At 44.8% G+C, this 15,636-nt stretch overlaps 1 protein-coding gene across 3 annotated transcripts in view; it reads right to left on the reverse strand.

Moving 5' to 3' along the window:
* The window catches only part of IRF2 (interferon regulatory factor 2), a 42,009-nt gene that overhangs the window by 25,370 nt on the left and 1,003 nt on the right, over window positions 1-15,636 (reverse strand). The window contains exon 1 of one of the 3 annotated variants that reach the window (XM_035323844.1): window positions 11,763-11,976. The exons of the other annotated variants lie outside the window; for them this stretch is intronic. The gene's annotated coding sequence lies outside the window, so the exon portion shown is untranslated. Of the gene's footprint in view, window positions 1-11,762; window positions 11,977-15,636 lie in introns of those variants that run through there. 3 annotated transcript variants of the gene reach the window in all.

The raw sequence follows: 15,636 nt of genomic DNA on the forward strand, positions 1-15,636 counted from the left end.
CAAAAATGTCTAAAATAGCTCAGAAAATGCTTGCAACTGCTCGGCTCCCTTTCAGATTCACTTCAGATATGAAAAAGCAGCCAGCCCTGGAGCCCAGCAATGGCCGGATCCTGCTGCAAAGCCCTGGTCTGTGCAGGAGCAAAGCAGTTTTCTGAGTGACGGCGGCGTGCTCCTAAAATGCACGATACCCTTTTCAGATATGCAAAAGTACGAGCACTTTTTACAAGGCAGATGCAAGCAGGCCCCAGCAGCCCTTCCAGCACCAACTACCTTATCGCAATCACACAGTACCATCATCTCCCTCCCACTCGAAGCAGGGTCAAAGCTAAAAAATGCAAATGACTGTACTAAAAACGCGAGCACATTTCTATTCATCTGTCAAGAAAGGAGCATGTAGATGCAGCTATCATCATCTTACATGCACTTCTTCTTGAGATTTCTTTAAATATACGTGCACTTTGAGATAATTCCTGGAAACACCATGCATAAGCTTCAGAGTTCAGTATGAGTGCTCCTGTTTGCAGCGGGACACGTCTCGTGTTGTGGCTAATGAGCCTCTAAGACAAATTTCAAGCCTGTCTGAATGAACCAATTAGGCAAAAGGCAAGGAAGTAATCTTTAAGGCAGAGGCAGCAAACCCCACTTGGGATTGGAAAAAAGGTAAAGGCTGCATTTGTGAAAAAGCAATGCACTTCAGGAGAGGAGAAAGCTGCCAACATTACTACAAGGAAGCAGGTCCTGCCCAGGATGGCAAGGTAGAGCCATTTGTCTTGCCTGTCCCGTGCCCCATGGGGCTGCCCAGCTGTTCCCCACAGATGTGGCAGGGTTCATCTCCTTCCCAGCACTCAGAGGCCTCTGGGACCAGCACAGCACCTGCAGCCATCAGCCTACACCCTCACATCCATCACCCGCGCCGCACCAAATTAATTGGAGGTAGTCAGAAAAGCAGTCTGGCTTGTGAGAGGCTCCCGAGATCTGCTTATCTGAAAGTAAAACCAAAGCCAGCTAAAAATAAACCCGCAGCGATGTCCAGCTGGAGGGAACCATGGGCTTCTTCTGGGGAACCGTGCTTCACAGAAGGGCAAAGGCAGCGTGCTTCTGTTAGTCAAAACACAGCCCGTGCTCCTCTGTGGCCACGAGCTGCAGAAAATAAAGCCAGAAGACACTCCCAGGCACAATGCCTTGGGACAGCACTGACCACAATGGCACTAAAACGTAGCGGGGTTTTTGGCAGTTGCACGTCAGCAACGTCTCTGCAACGAAAATAACGAGTCAGCTCTCTCTAGCAATTGTCTGTGTGAAACGAAGGTGCCACGTCTTCCCTCCAGAGCTGTCAGATGCGTGGTTTACTTGTAAAGTAAGACACGCCGCGTTCTGCCGTGCCTTAAAAAGTAGCCTCTGTATTTCAGTACTGCCTCCCAGAGCGTGTAACACGCTTAAGAGGCAGAGCTGATGGGTGCGCTTGAGAGCCCTATTCTGATGGCTCCTTTCTATGCTATTTTTGTTGGACCCTTCACTGTTGGCTTTGCAGGGAGAACCTCAAGTCCATCTCTCAGTGAGCAGCAGGACAAACACCTTCTGCCATTCAAAGTCACTCAAGTTTTTAAAGGCCCCTGAAATTCTCCAAAGCAGGCAGCAAAGGCACGTAAAGCTTCACCGGCATCACTTAACGTACAGCCGGCTTCACCCTCGATCAGCACACGTTAGTTGTAAAGCAAATGCACGAAGCCAGAAACAAAGGTGAGCCACACAAAACACGAGGCATGCCAAGTCCCCTCGCCCCCCCGTAGTGTGGACCCAGCAGAAAGGAAAAAGCAAAACCAGACGTTCCTTGTAAGGAGGACGGAAGGGGAACATCTGTAGTCCGAGCAGGCCTGTAACACCGGCAGCACCGCTGCACCTACCCCCACAGCTGATCAACGCTAGCCATGTACTTCCCCTCTGGACTTACACCCCTGGAGGCAAAGCTGCTTGCAGGTGCCCACATTTTTGTTTTTTTGAGACAAGTGGACTCCAGCTTCCCACCTCCGGTCCCATCCCAACTGTGCCGCGTGCCAAGGCTATTCTTCGCGGAGACAGCGTTGTGAACAAGAGGAGGGAACTGAGCGGGGTTACAAGCAGCAGCGCTTTCTGTAGGGCTGGTTTGGTTGAGCCCTGAGCAATGCGCCTACCCTGCCTGGAAACGCCTGCGGCAGCACAGCTGAGGGGGAGCACGCAGCACGGGAGCAGCTGGAGGGGACGGGTAGGATCCCCGTAACCCAAAAACACTAATGAAGCCTCCGTGCTTTTCAACCACAGCGTCAAGCTCGGACTGTGCCGACCTCCAGCATCTCTTTGGGGAGGAAAACGCTCGGCGCTCCCAGAGAGCCGTGCTGAAATCAAGCTTTCTGGCACCACGTTGAGAATCATTTCTGTTTGTTTTTAATTCTGGTTTATAGTTGTCCTGTGGTGGGGGGAGGGAAAGAATAATCGCCAAGAAACACAATCAACTGCTAATGCAGATGGGACCTAAGAAAACATTGCTGTCCCACAAGAAGAGGAGGACTCCTTTAGCCATGAAGGGAGGCCCACCTACCGGCAATTCGCTCTGCAAACACTTGCCACTCCTAACAAGAAAGCCAGTTGTCAAGAACCACAACTTGTAACCGTACACATACAGAAGAGTATTAAGCCTGACAGCTCTGCTAATATAATTTCCCTTTTCTTGCTCCATTTTTATCACACACCTCTTCTTAACTGGGGTCAAAACCAGGGGCTGTGGGAGCAGAAACACGCTGGCGGGCACTAAGAGATGAAGGACATCACCCCATAGAATCGCTGAGCACAGCAGACATGTCGATGTACCAAACAATACCACACAACTGTATTAATACTGCGGTAGCACCATGATAGTATTTTGACCACTTCTGAAGGTTTGAGCTAGTTCTGCAGTCAGCTCAGTCTCTTTTTTTTTTTTTTTTTTTTTGCAAAAAGACACCACAAAAACGTGGAGGAATCTCCTCCCTGACAAGCCATAAACTGTCCTAATCCTGCAGACGTGACTCAGAGGAAAAGCGTTGTGGAAGACAACGAGCACAGGAGTTCTGAAGCCAGGCCAGCACAACCCAGTTACAGACACAGAAACCTGGAGGAGGCCAGCCAGAACACGGCTCCTGCTACCACATGTTGTGTTTGAAAATGAGCTCGCTACACTGAAATCCTAACAGCAGCCTGGGGTCACGCGTACAAACCGACCTCTTAAAGGACACAGCTGAAGAAAAGGAGTCACAACAATGTTAAGAGACTGAAGCAGGGGCATAACAACGTTCTTAGAAGTAGGAGTACAAAGGGCATTCAGCAAGTAGCTGTCTCTACACCATCCTTAAGACATAATAAGTCATACTGAACTTTAGCTCCGTGCTTCTTTGAAAGATGTATTTTTCCAAGATTCTTTACGTAAGTCTCTTCAAAAGGAAACCCTGCGTACTCATTTGTTTTTAAAGAGAAGTTAGAAAAATAGTGGTTATTTTCAAGAAGTATTTCCCTTCAAATAAATATTTAAAAAGCTGCAAATGATGGTTGAGTTATATGCTATATAAACATGTAGCTTTAAATATTTTCACTCAATAATGTTCAATAAAGAGCTCGTAGTCCTCCCTGCTGTCTGCTAAATCATACCAGTAAGTTTGTTTTTTTCCTTGATAACACTGCTGCCATACAGAAAGTACAGCCTTTGAGAAGGAAGAGCTCTTCAGTAGAATTATGGCAGCTGTAGAGAGAAAGTGAAAGCAACAGCACAGCATGTATTAAATCTGAGCAGTACAAGATGTTCCATTCCCTTCAGTTTCACTCCGTCTGTCAGCATCTGGATAACTGAAAAGACACGTAGGTTATCTCAAAACCACAAACTACTCTATGCCTACATCATGGATATTTTTGGAATTTACTTCTACAGAGGTAAGAAAAAAAAAAAAAAGCAATTCTTTTTTCCCTGTCATAAAGTACCCAGTTAAAAGATTTGGATATGGAAATGTAGCTCATGGCTGTGAGAAGGTTAGGTGGGATGAGATACTCGGAGGTGCATTTGTGAAGTAGGTCACAGCCTCTCCCCAGAGCTGTGAAAAAACATCTGTTCCCCAGAGGACTTGTCAGGAATATTGCACGGGATCTATTTCTCTTTTATGAATAGAGAACTGATAATATTATAAATAAATAAATAAATAAATAAAATAAAAGGAAGTAATCTTGTGTTTGTGTTTTGCTGATAATTATTCCCTTTGTTTCCTAATGCTGATGCACTTCAGAAAAGCATCAATCACCCTGTGTGACCAAACAGATATGCTGAAATGAGACCATACGCTAATTTTAGGATTCAGGGAACTGGATTCTGTATTTGTCCGTGTGCCAAGAGTGTTCCAGGATACAAAGAAACATGATCTTATTCTAAGGAACAGTACTTACGGCAAAATTCTGTCCCTCGGTCGCAGATTGGACTCTGCCTTCACGCAGGATTTTGTATCCAGGACCACCCCGTGTCTTTTCACATGCTGAACTGTGGAGGCCCGTTTGGAAGGTGGCACACGTTTAACTGCGGGCTCTGAACAGACCTAGCTTGGAAGCCAAGCTACTCAGAGAGAGAGAGAGATTTTCCTGGGTAAGAAAACCCGCTGCTAAAGTGGCCTGGTCAGAAATACTTCAAAACGTGAGATTTAAACTGAAGCACACACCGCTGAACTGCAGGTACTCTGATTTCAGGCACCTGAAATCTTCCTGGCTGCGGCCTCCAGGAGACCCTTTTCATACCTTCTGAAAGCAAAACGAAAGTCTTACCGCTGACACTGCATGAGAAGAATTAACGTGCCTGCTTTCTGACAACCCCAAATTATGCAAATACACGTATCTTCATTGGAACCACCAGCAAAACACTTAATTAAAGGAGCATTAGTAAATGAGGAAAAGCGTGCATACCCATTCTCACAATAGACCGGGCTAAGGGCTCCAAATAAAACCCTGAAGCTCTTGGAGTTGTAAAATAGAGATGCAAGGCAAGAAAGAACAGGGAAGCCTAGAAAAGGCTATCTAGATTCATGGATAGTTAGACAGCAAACCTTCCCTCTCTGGTCTTTTAATCTCATGTATTTATGGCGCCTTTTCTGCTCCCTGCAAATACTGACACTATTAAATCGGGACAGGAGAATCAACCCGGCATGCTGCTGTGCACAAGGAAGATGCAGGAAGGTAGAAGGAAAAAAAAGTCCTTGTGTCCTCAAGGGCTGGAGGGTGAAAAAAACCCCAACCAACCCAACATTCCTCGCAAAAGAACAAAACAAAGGCAGCAAATACCTCCAGTGTGTACAGAAATTGGCATTACAGGCTGCATGACAAACATGCCCAGGAAAACGTACAATGGGAACACATACTGTATAGAGAGTGTGTTTCATCAGCCCTATAGCATTTCTGTTCCACCCAAAGGGTGTTAACATGTCCTGGCTGGGATTCAGACATTACACATCAAAACAGACTCTTTCCTTTGGTTTCCATGCACAGCTGAGTTTCCCTCGGCAGCAAGGCCGTGAGCTGTTATTTTGCAGTGGTCCCAGGCATCGTTAAAGGTAGCCCTCGGACTTACAGCCCAGAGCTGCGCTGAGGAAAAGCCACGATATTTTAATACAACTGAACCAGGAGCCTGGTCAGTGCCTCTGGATGGGGCTGCTATGAAATAATGCTTCGGTTTCTCAATACCTACCATAAATTTCCCTTCCACTGGCTCTTATGTTGAACATTATCCTAAGATTAAATAACACGATGTCTGTTGCTGAGCCCATTCACTTCTTTGGCATCACAGTGACTTACATCAGCTGGGAACTTGGCCCAGACTTCCAACAAATAGATTGTTAGCGATCATCTCTGCAGTATCTGTGCCACAAAGATCATCTGTACACACACGAGTGTCTGCAAAGCTGCTGAGAACACAAAGCGATTGCTTCACTTCCAACTTTAAAGGAATACTTTGTTTCCTGTTGTTGTTTTTTTCCTTTGTTTCCCAGGTCTTGCCCTGACTCAAGATGGAGATGATGATCAGCTTCAGATGGCGTCGGGATGACAGTGGCTCTGCGCAAGTGACAGCCAACAAGCAGCGTGTGATTACAGAAAACTCCTTCCCCGGCACCTCAGAAATACAGCCACCAACTTTACCTGATTTATTTACTTCCTGAGCTTTTGTTTTACGTCTGGTGACTGCTCAAGATTTGTTTTCAGCATCTGGGACGCCTAACGACTCTTCCCCCGAAGGCTGCCAGAGGAAAAGGTGCTCATTTTTCGGTGGTGGATCCCTCCTTCGCTCCAACGAGTTTGGGAACAGCTTGTTTACAACAAGGAAATCGCTGGCACGGTTGTCAGGCAGCAATTAATTCCTTGCACTGGGGAGCAGTTATCCCCAAATAAATCAATTTTAATCTGGAATTAACTGCTCACACACAAATTCACTCCTGAACACCCACATTTAATAGCTGAGGCGGCTTAGCTGTGTCAGTCCCTGTCCGCCGCAGCCAAACCCTGCGCCTTCTTAAAGGCTGTCAGGAAAACTCGGCGTTTGACAGCTGATTCATAAGGAATTTTCCAGGCTGATGAAAACTAGAAGGCTGTTAAGGCTCAAACAATTACCAAGAATCACTTATTTTATCATACTAATGCAGCTCAACAGCATTTTTAAAGCTTTCCATGGCTCTGTTAGACCAATGCTCCCTTAAAGTGCTCTGTGACTAGGTTTACAGGAGACATCCACCCCTAAAACATTGCCGAGCACACTGCATTTCCTACACGAAACTGGTTTTTCTGAAAGCAACACAAAATCATACGTGCAAGTATCCACAAGATCAGGATCCTGAACTGTAAAAACCCTTTCTAAAGCCTGGGCAGATATCATTTCCAAATGCTGTCTAGCACTTCTCTGACTAAATGCAGGGTCGGAGCCTTACAGGACACCATGAATAAGAAGATCAGCCATTGTAAAACACAAGTCCTTAATCACAGCGTTCCCACACTGGTGGCTTGTGAGGCCCAGGCAAGCCTCCAGAAAAGATGGTTACTTTTTAAAGGCACTCAGAGAAGCAGAAAAATTATTTCGGACAGCGAACGCTGAGAAATGCGTTTAAGGAAGAGTTTTCACATTCACTGGCCATGACCCGAACCTGATGTAATCCACCTTGCTCAGATTTGACTTGTTTCCCACAGCCAGCTCTGTTTGTATAACATACTGTTCTGCGACATGCAGCAAAAACTATTTGCACACTACACTAAAGTACAATTCAGTATTTGCTCAAAGCTTTCATTTTATTGTCTGGGCAAAGGCAGCTTCTACCACCGAAGTTAATAGCTAACCCACACCTACTTTTGCTACCCTAACTTCTAATCAGCAGCGCAGCATCCAGAGAGCAAAAGACGTGAACCACCTCTGCTTAACTTCACGGTGAGCACCGAAGCCGGTCCTTTCCACAAGTCAGTTTCTTCCTCACTTCCACGAGAAGGGACAAATCCCAAATCCCTGACTACGACAGTTCAGTTATTAAAGAGAAGTCCATGCTATTTCGGTTTAGGAAAAAAACCATTTCTCCCACTCACTTAACATGCTTGCTTTAAAGACAGACCACAGAAGGCACAGACTTGGGGGCTGGGATACTCTGAATCATCCACACTGCGAGCTGGAAACATGTCTGTCACATGCACTTATTTATGCCTACAAAAATAGCACCATGAAAGAAGCAGATGTGTGAGCACAAAAACTAACTTAAATTGAGTTAGTTATTACAGAGATACTTGCTGGAACTGGAGAATTTAACAGAGAAATGTCTTTTTTTGTACGCACACTTTAAAGGTTTGCTTTTACAGAGTACCAAGTATTAAATGCTTAATGCTGACACTTGTTGAAACAGTATGTTGTAAGCCTCCTTTTTACAAAAACGTTATTTACACCACCACAGGACACACAGGAACTTCTTCATTCATTCATGTTGAGTTATGAATGGTTAATAGGCTCCCTTACAAAATGTGTTCTTAGTTTGATGTTTTTGTGTTGATCACAGGCTAACAGCAACAAGACAGCCTCAATTCCTGATCTACAGCAGCTATTTCTATCTTGGAAGTTTCTTAAAATACTACTGAGCTAGAGTGAGACCACTGAACTCAACTTCATTTCACTTCTAAGCAAGATAAGTGTTATTAAACTAAACAAAGCTCGTCTTCATCAGCTTCCCCCATGAATCCCAAATCTCCAGAACAGTTTCGGCATCCGAGGAATTTCGTTCTGATACGCGTGAACATAACGCTTGTCAAACGTGTGAGAATTAAATCTCTGGAATTAAAGTCCTTCCTTTTACCCTCGTACAGCTTCAGAAGGGCAGGGATGGCCCACGCTTCTCCTCAATACCCAGCCAACATTTTATTCAACACATTCCAGGAACATACATCTCCACATATGAGAAGGATATCAACTTCCCCTGGCTGTCTTTTGACTAATTTACCAACAAGTTCTCAAAGTCACAAAGAACCTTCTAATTGCTGACTGATCCACGGGAACTGAGCGAGACCCCTTCCCAGCCATTTCAGGGGATCAGCAGAGCTTACAGCAGGTAACAGCTTTAGATTACTGTTGATCTGGCCCAGATCTCAGTGGATGACCCCAAAGGTGAAAGTAAAAAAAAAAAAAAATCATACATTTTATACCTGATCCTATTAACAATTCAAATCTTAACACAAATAAATTTCAAGCACACCTGCCATCTGAATGACTCCCCTTTGTGATATTGATGTTACCACCTTTATTTCTCTTTGTTTACCCACTTGCCACATTTCCAAATGTTACTTCCATGAAAGACGAACACAAACCACACAGAGCACTGCAAGGTTATCACACTGACTGCTGGGTGGGAAAGGAGTTACCTGGAAAACCTCAGAAAATTGCTCTTACTCCTTATTGTGTATTCTGTTAAAGTAATGCTGCCCTGTAGAGTCAAAATTACTAACAGATAAATAATAACACTGAAATCATTTTTATAAAGTTCAGCTTCTTTGCTTTGTGTTTATTTTCTCATTTCTGCCGACTGGGAAACGAAAACCAATGGAGTCAGTTTCACTTTTGTTTATATTTGGTTTCAATTTTATCCTCAAGTTTTGCTTTCATGTTTTTAACATAACAATGTTTGGATTTCAAATCCTGCAGGAAAGCTTTCAGTAGCTTTAAAGTATTTTTTCTCCTATGCCCCCCTTTTTTTCTAATCTGGAATTATTTTTATTTTAGATAAACTTTTTAAGATGCTGCCACAATTCTGGAATGCTTTTGGTGGGGGTATTGTTTTGATTTTTTACAAATGTATATGCCACATCCAATTTAATTCAATAGTTTGGTACTTTCCACTTGTTTCATCTCCCAGGTGCACATAAAGCACATCTGTACAACTCAAAAGAACACCTTGAAAGTAAGAGCAGCCAGTGCACCCCACGGACAGAAAGCACATATCACGCACCAAATGCATGTTACATAGGTGCATCGAATGTGCATACAGTCCAAAACGTGCTGCTACTTCACCTTATTGTTGAATTAGTGCATTATCTTGCTTAGGTCAAGCTGTAAGAGGTTTGCCTGTAACGCTGTCAAGCACTGTCCAATATTAATAGAACTATTACAATAGAGATTTTGTGTTCCCTGTACTCATCAAGCCCCTCCATTCACAGACACCCTTCTGTACACATCAGAAAGCAGAACTTAACCACGCTTTCAGAATTTCCTAAAACAAACCATAAGCAAACCTTCCTTCTTTTGTGCTATGTCAGTGCTAAGCACGCAGGTCTTTAAAAACTGCCTAAAATAATATTACAGCAGAACGGAAATGGTTAGACAACATCCACTATCAAGTGCGGTTCAAACGAAGGGACAAATGCAAATGCTTTTGCCACAGCTTAACTCCATTCCTAACACCAGATACAGATACAGCTACAAATCAAACCTGTAAATGTTACCTGAAAAATTCTGAACCCATGATCTGCTCTATTCCGTAAGACGCAAGAACATGGGAATTATTACTTCTAAGCACAGCATGAAAGCCAGTAGCCTGTACAGCAACAACAGAATGCTAAAATCATTTAAAATCAGAATTAGTTCTGTACCTTGGGTGAAACAACATGTCACATGCAGGTGGATTTGCTCCTGGGTGCCTGTGTCCAAGCTGCAACAAGATAAAACGTCTGCTTTGTACTGTAGACTGTTGTACATTCGGTGTAGTCTGCCCCAAGCAAACAACGGGGTCAGAAGATTTCCAACACACACAAAACCCAGCTTGCAGCATATTACTCACAAGAAACTGAACATTACTCTCTCATTCACCACTTCTGCATTTTCTTCCCAGCTCGTTTGAAAAAATGAGCATTTTTCATCAGCTCCAAGAAGCTGAAAACATAACCAGCACTAACTGAAAGAGCAAGTCGCGTGTTTTACAGCCTATCAGTGAGCAATGTGTGCTGTACAAGGTCTCAATTATGCTATACACGAAACATGTAACTTTATAGTAACTTTATATTTATATATATACATATGTAGACATTCAACTCTTAACCTGCATTCCCTTTCTCTAACTGTCAGTAACTGCTAATAGTCAGTGCTAGTTTTTCCTACCAGCTATTTTAATCTTAGCATGCGAGCTCACACAGTGAAAGCAAGGAAGAACCTTCAGACAGTTTGTAAGCAATAATTCAACAAAGCTTCTGAAACAGAAGGGGAAATATAATTACACTGACTGTTTTCTTTTCCGCGATGTTATTGTTACATAAGGAATATGCAACGCAATAAATCGGTTCTTCTCATGCACTGTACCCAGAATCTTTTCGGTTTGCTAATTTTTTGTTTTCCTTTCGCACTTGTGATCTCAAAGAGCAAAACAGAAAATGTATTACGCTAATCACGGTTTATAGCTGCATAAGCTGTAATAAAACTTCTGTAAACACTACCTTATGGCTTATATCCTCAATATCACAACCATTGCAGGTAGGCCTTTGAAGAATGGAGTTTTAAAAGGTCAATCTTTAACAAGTCCCAGAGATAAGTAAGTGTCCCACAAAAAGAGTAACACAAGATTAGCTCTGTTCCTTTATCTACAAAGGGATCCTGGCTTTCAATACTTAAGATCCACCAAATATAAACTGAGGTTCTAATGAGCTAATAATGAGGTTCTAATCTTGAAACCAGCAGATGAATTTTGCTGAATACCACAGTGTCAGTGCACACACGGTGCGTTTAACCTGACTGCAACTTGTGTTGGTTAACAAGCTCAGGGGTAACAAGCATAGACCGAACAGGACTGAACAGGATCATCACGGAAATCATTTTTGTTCTCAGGAAGCTTCCTGAGAACTTATGGCACAAAATTCACATAACAAAGGCCAACACACTGTCTATGTAATCTCTATGTAATCTACAAATGGACCTTTTTCTATGAATGTGCTTCTTGTTCTTATGGCGAAAATTCCCTCACAGTTCTCAGAAAGAATCCTTGATCAGGCCTGCAGTGATCTGTGGATATTCAGTGCTCAGAGTTTGAAACTGAACGGCACTGACTGCTACGCTGCGCAGCAAGTTTCTCTTCCACAGACTGCCTAATTGCTCGTGAACCTACGTAAGCTTGTGACATGGGTGACACGTGAGGCCGTGAGCACCACAGTTTATTTACTGCATGACAAACACCTCCTCCTGTAGTGAAGCTTCCTCCCATTTCTTTTATGTGGGTTGTGTTTACCTGTGCTGTTCCCTGCTGCCTGTTCACTCGCCTCAGGATGCTAATGATTTCAAGGAACACTCCCACATCCTCTTCTGTCACCTCTTCTCCAAGCTAAGGCTTCTGACTCTCACAAAAGCTGCTCCATGCACTTGATCGTCCTTGATGCCCTTCTCTGCAGCTCGTCAAGTCTTACTGCATCCTTTCCAAGGTGGGGGAACAGAAATTGTTAACGCTGTTCAAGAGAGGGGAGCAACGTGGATTTAGGGTGGCATGACAGTGTTTTCTATTCCATGTTGCACTACTTCCTGGTAACTCCTAAGCTGCCCTCTGCTTTTTTAGCCACTACTGGGCGCAGAACTTGCTTTTTCACAGGATTACCTGTGTTCTGGGATCTTTTCCCAAGTAGAAATAGTTCAAACTTCACTTTTGTGTGTAACATTAAGATTACATTCCTGTCCATGTGCCTTACATTTCACCAGTCTGTACTGAATTTCACTGCAATCTTATACCTGGACTTTCAACACGGTGAGGTCCTTCTGCAGTCTTTCTGAGGTTTTACTCCTCTGAACAGCAAGTCAATACCACGAGCAAACTTGTTGCATCACCACCTATCCCTTCTTATCCCTGCCCAATGGCACAGACTCTCGCCTAGCTCCTGGGGGATGACCTGAGCCTCCTCTCAGTGAGCAGACCCTGCAACCAGCCCTGCTCTGAGAGGGGCTGTACCAAAGAGACCTCCACCACGGCTCAGCAACGCCTTGAAAGAACCCCAGAAGCCTCGTTATGCACAGCTTCTCCTCAACAGCCCCGTCCGTTGTCAGTGTATCACACCTGTACCTCCTGCTCACTAAACCAAACCCGTTCACCAAACCCTGGCAAATAAATAACAACAAAAACAACAAAAGCCAACAAACACAAGAACAACCACCCAGGAGTTCCCAGTGCCCCCAGAAACCTGGAAAAACTGGCATCAGATTTGTCACCTCCTATTCCTGGAGCACCAAGGCCAAGTCTAAGCAACAAGTTACACAAGAGGCAACGTATCAGCAATTTCATCGTCTAAGTTCCTCCAAAAGTTTTGAGCAAGGATCGCCTCCTCCTATATTATCCCTCACCTCAATTTGTTCTGATATCCACTCTTACAGACACGTGAGTTTGAGAGACATCCTCAAACAGGCTCACTCCTTCTTAAAAGGGAAAAAAAAAGAAAAAAACTCTAGCAAGGGAATGTCCCTAAACTCTTCCTCAGTGAAACAGGACTCAAATAACTTGTTTCACTCTCCTGTTAAGACTTTATCTTCCTTGGGCACTCCTTCTACACATGGATCATTTATCAGCAGGCTTCCTGCTTTTGATGCACTTCAAAGGGGATTTATTGTTTGTTTTCATGCTTTTAGCAACTTGTTCCGTGACTTTTTGGCCTACCTTATTGTGTTTAACACAGATTTCATGTTCTTTTCCATCTTTCTCCTTTGAAGGCAAAGCTTTAACTTGTTGAAAGATGCCTTTTTACTTCAGCTGAACTCCCTCACTTTGCTTTTCAGCCTGCTCAGCCTCTTTGGCATTTCTGACAGATGCCATGCAATTGCTCTGAGCCTCTATTACAGCGTCTTTGAAGCATTACATGCCACCTGCAAGTATTTTACACTTTTGACTGCCTCTCACCGTTTTACTCATTTTTTTCCCCTCCTCTTATGAAGATTTACTGTGGAAAATTAACCACCACCACAACAGCCCCTGGCTTTACTCCCCCTGCAACGATGCTGAATCTCAGCACATTAGGATCACTGTCACATCAGAGCATTTTTCATGTAAAATTCCAAACTTAATTCCTGCTGGCTAAGACCTTGCCCAGAGCTGCCACTCAGAGAGTACCCTGACAAGCTACACCCAGAAAACACCTAAAAACTTAGGATTTGGGCAAATTTCATGTTGGAACATGACAATTGGCACGAGGGCAACTTCCATTATCTTTGTATTTCCTACTTTTGCGTCCTCTCTGATCTCCCTTAACGTCTGACAGTCGCTGTCAACACCTTGGTTGAGCAGGCAGTCGCACAGCCCTAATCTATGCTCTTCCTATTTGGGCCTGGAACACCAGTTCATGAGATCCTGTGTTACTTCCTGAAACAGGCTTTAACAAAAAGCATCCCGCTCCATGCACGTGTCAGCTACTCTGTCCTCCTTATGCCATCTGTAGTCTGTCACTACACTCGCTGAGCTTCTACGAAGTTTCTGATATGCCAAGTATTGTACCATGGAGATGTTTCGTAGGGGTTTTAATATGCAATATTTATATTATATAATATTTAATATGCAATATTTATATTATTTGAATACCATTTTTAAATAGGGATGATCCTCTCCAAGAGAGGAGGTGTCCCCACAAACCACGTTCTTCACCTGTAGGTCTTTCCTACAGGTTTAAAGTTTCGATTTAAAACTTATATTGTTTTATACATATTACATATAATTAAGTTTATGCTTCAATTTAAGGCATACATAGCCTGGCTGCAAATTTATTTGGATCAAGTCCCTTTTTTAATGTAGGCTTGTTCTATTCCAAATATATTTCCTCTTGAATCTTATCCCGTTTCTTCTGCATCACTTTCTCTACTGTACATTAAGACTCCACCTCTCTCTGACACCACCTGGTCCCACCACAGGGTTGGAGGCCTCCGTACAATGTAGATTGGGGTCTCTACTCCCACAATAGCTCTATTTTACTTCTCAAGCCTCTCATCTACCTCTCTCCATGCAGCATGGCCTGTGACGAACAGCCCTTCCCAAGAGACCGGCCTGCCACCTTCTGATAGACACCACGCGGGGAGGCATGTCTAACGTGACGGCTGACCACCCCGACACCCGTGCCTACCAGCTGGGATCCCTGCTTTGTTTTGTCTTGTCACTGTTTTGCTACCTGCCCGTGGCTGTGGCTAGCTGAAGAACTGCAGCACAGAATACCATCGCAGTGAAGCGGTATCACCTCAAAAGGCTCTGTGCTCTCACACCAAACACACCGTGCTTTGACAGCAAAAAGGGCCCACGGCATGCAAGGGGCACTTGGAGTAATTCCCCCGAGGGACATCACCAGTGTGGGACAGAGGAGGACAGAGAAGCCTCAGAAGAAGCCAGTGGCATGGAAAGATTGTGATTCAGACAGAAACCATCTGCCCCACAGATCAATTGTGCTAGTTTTATAATTATGTCACCATTTCCGTATTAGGGAGAATGTAAATTTTGCTGCCGCATTCAGCTCCCTTTTTATGGTACTAACAAGGGCATTCTGCAAAGGACATTACATGCAAATCTACTAGGGGTTAGTAACTATAAAGACGGGTGTTTCATCTCAGGAAAGGGAGGTCCCAGTTTACAACTGCTCCTGCGTTCAGGAGATCGCTGTCTAGAAGATCTTAGCGCGGTGAGCTGCGCGGTAAATGACAGCCATTCGCTAACTGGGAGCGAAGTGCCGGGCAAGGGGGTGAAATCAGTGATTGCTTTACAGGAGCTGTGTGTATAAATACCGGAGCCTTGTTGAGGTGCTCCCTCGCTCATCCGAGCGGGAGTTAGAGACGTGAATACTGCCGGGGAGCCGGGCTCGGAGCTGCAGCTCTCTCTGATCCCCGGCATCTGCCCAGACGCAGCGCGGTGCCTGGAATGTGCCCCGCGCACCCCCACGCACAAAACGCCCCTTCACAGCTCTCCCCCGGGGACGGCGCCGGCCAGGGCCCGGCCCTCGGCCCGCTCCGGCTGCCCTCGGCGCAGGACAGCCCCTGCCAGCCCCGCACCGTAGGGCCTGGCACTCGCCCTCCGCGGCGCCGTTTGCAGGCCCGAGGGCCGGGGCCGAGGCGGCGCGGCCGCGGGGCCCACCTCGGGCCGGGGCCGTGTGGCT

This window comes from Oxyura jamaicensis, chromosome 4 (assembly GCF_011077185.1).
Source record: "Oxyura jamaicensis isolate SHBP4307 breed ruddy duck chromosome 4, BPBGC_Ojam_1.0, whole genome shotgun sequence".
Classification (NCBI taxonomy): domain Eukaryota; kingdom Metazoa; phylum Chordata; class Aves; order Anseriformes; family Anatidae; genus Oxyura; species Oxyura jamaicensis.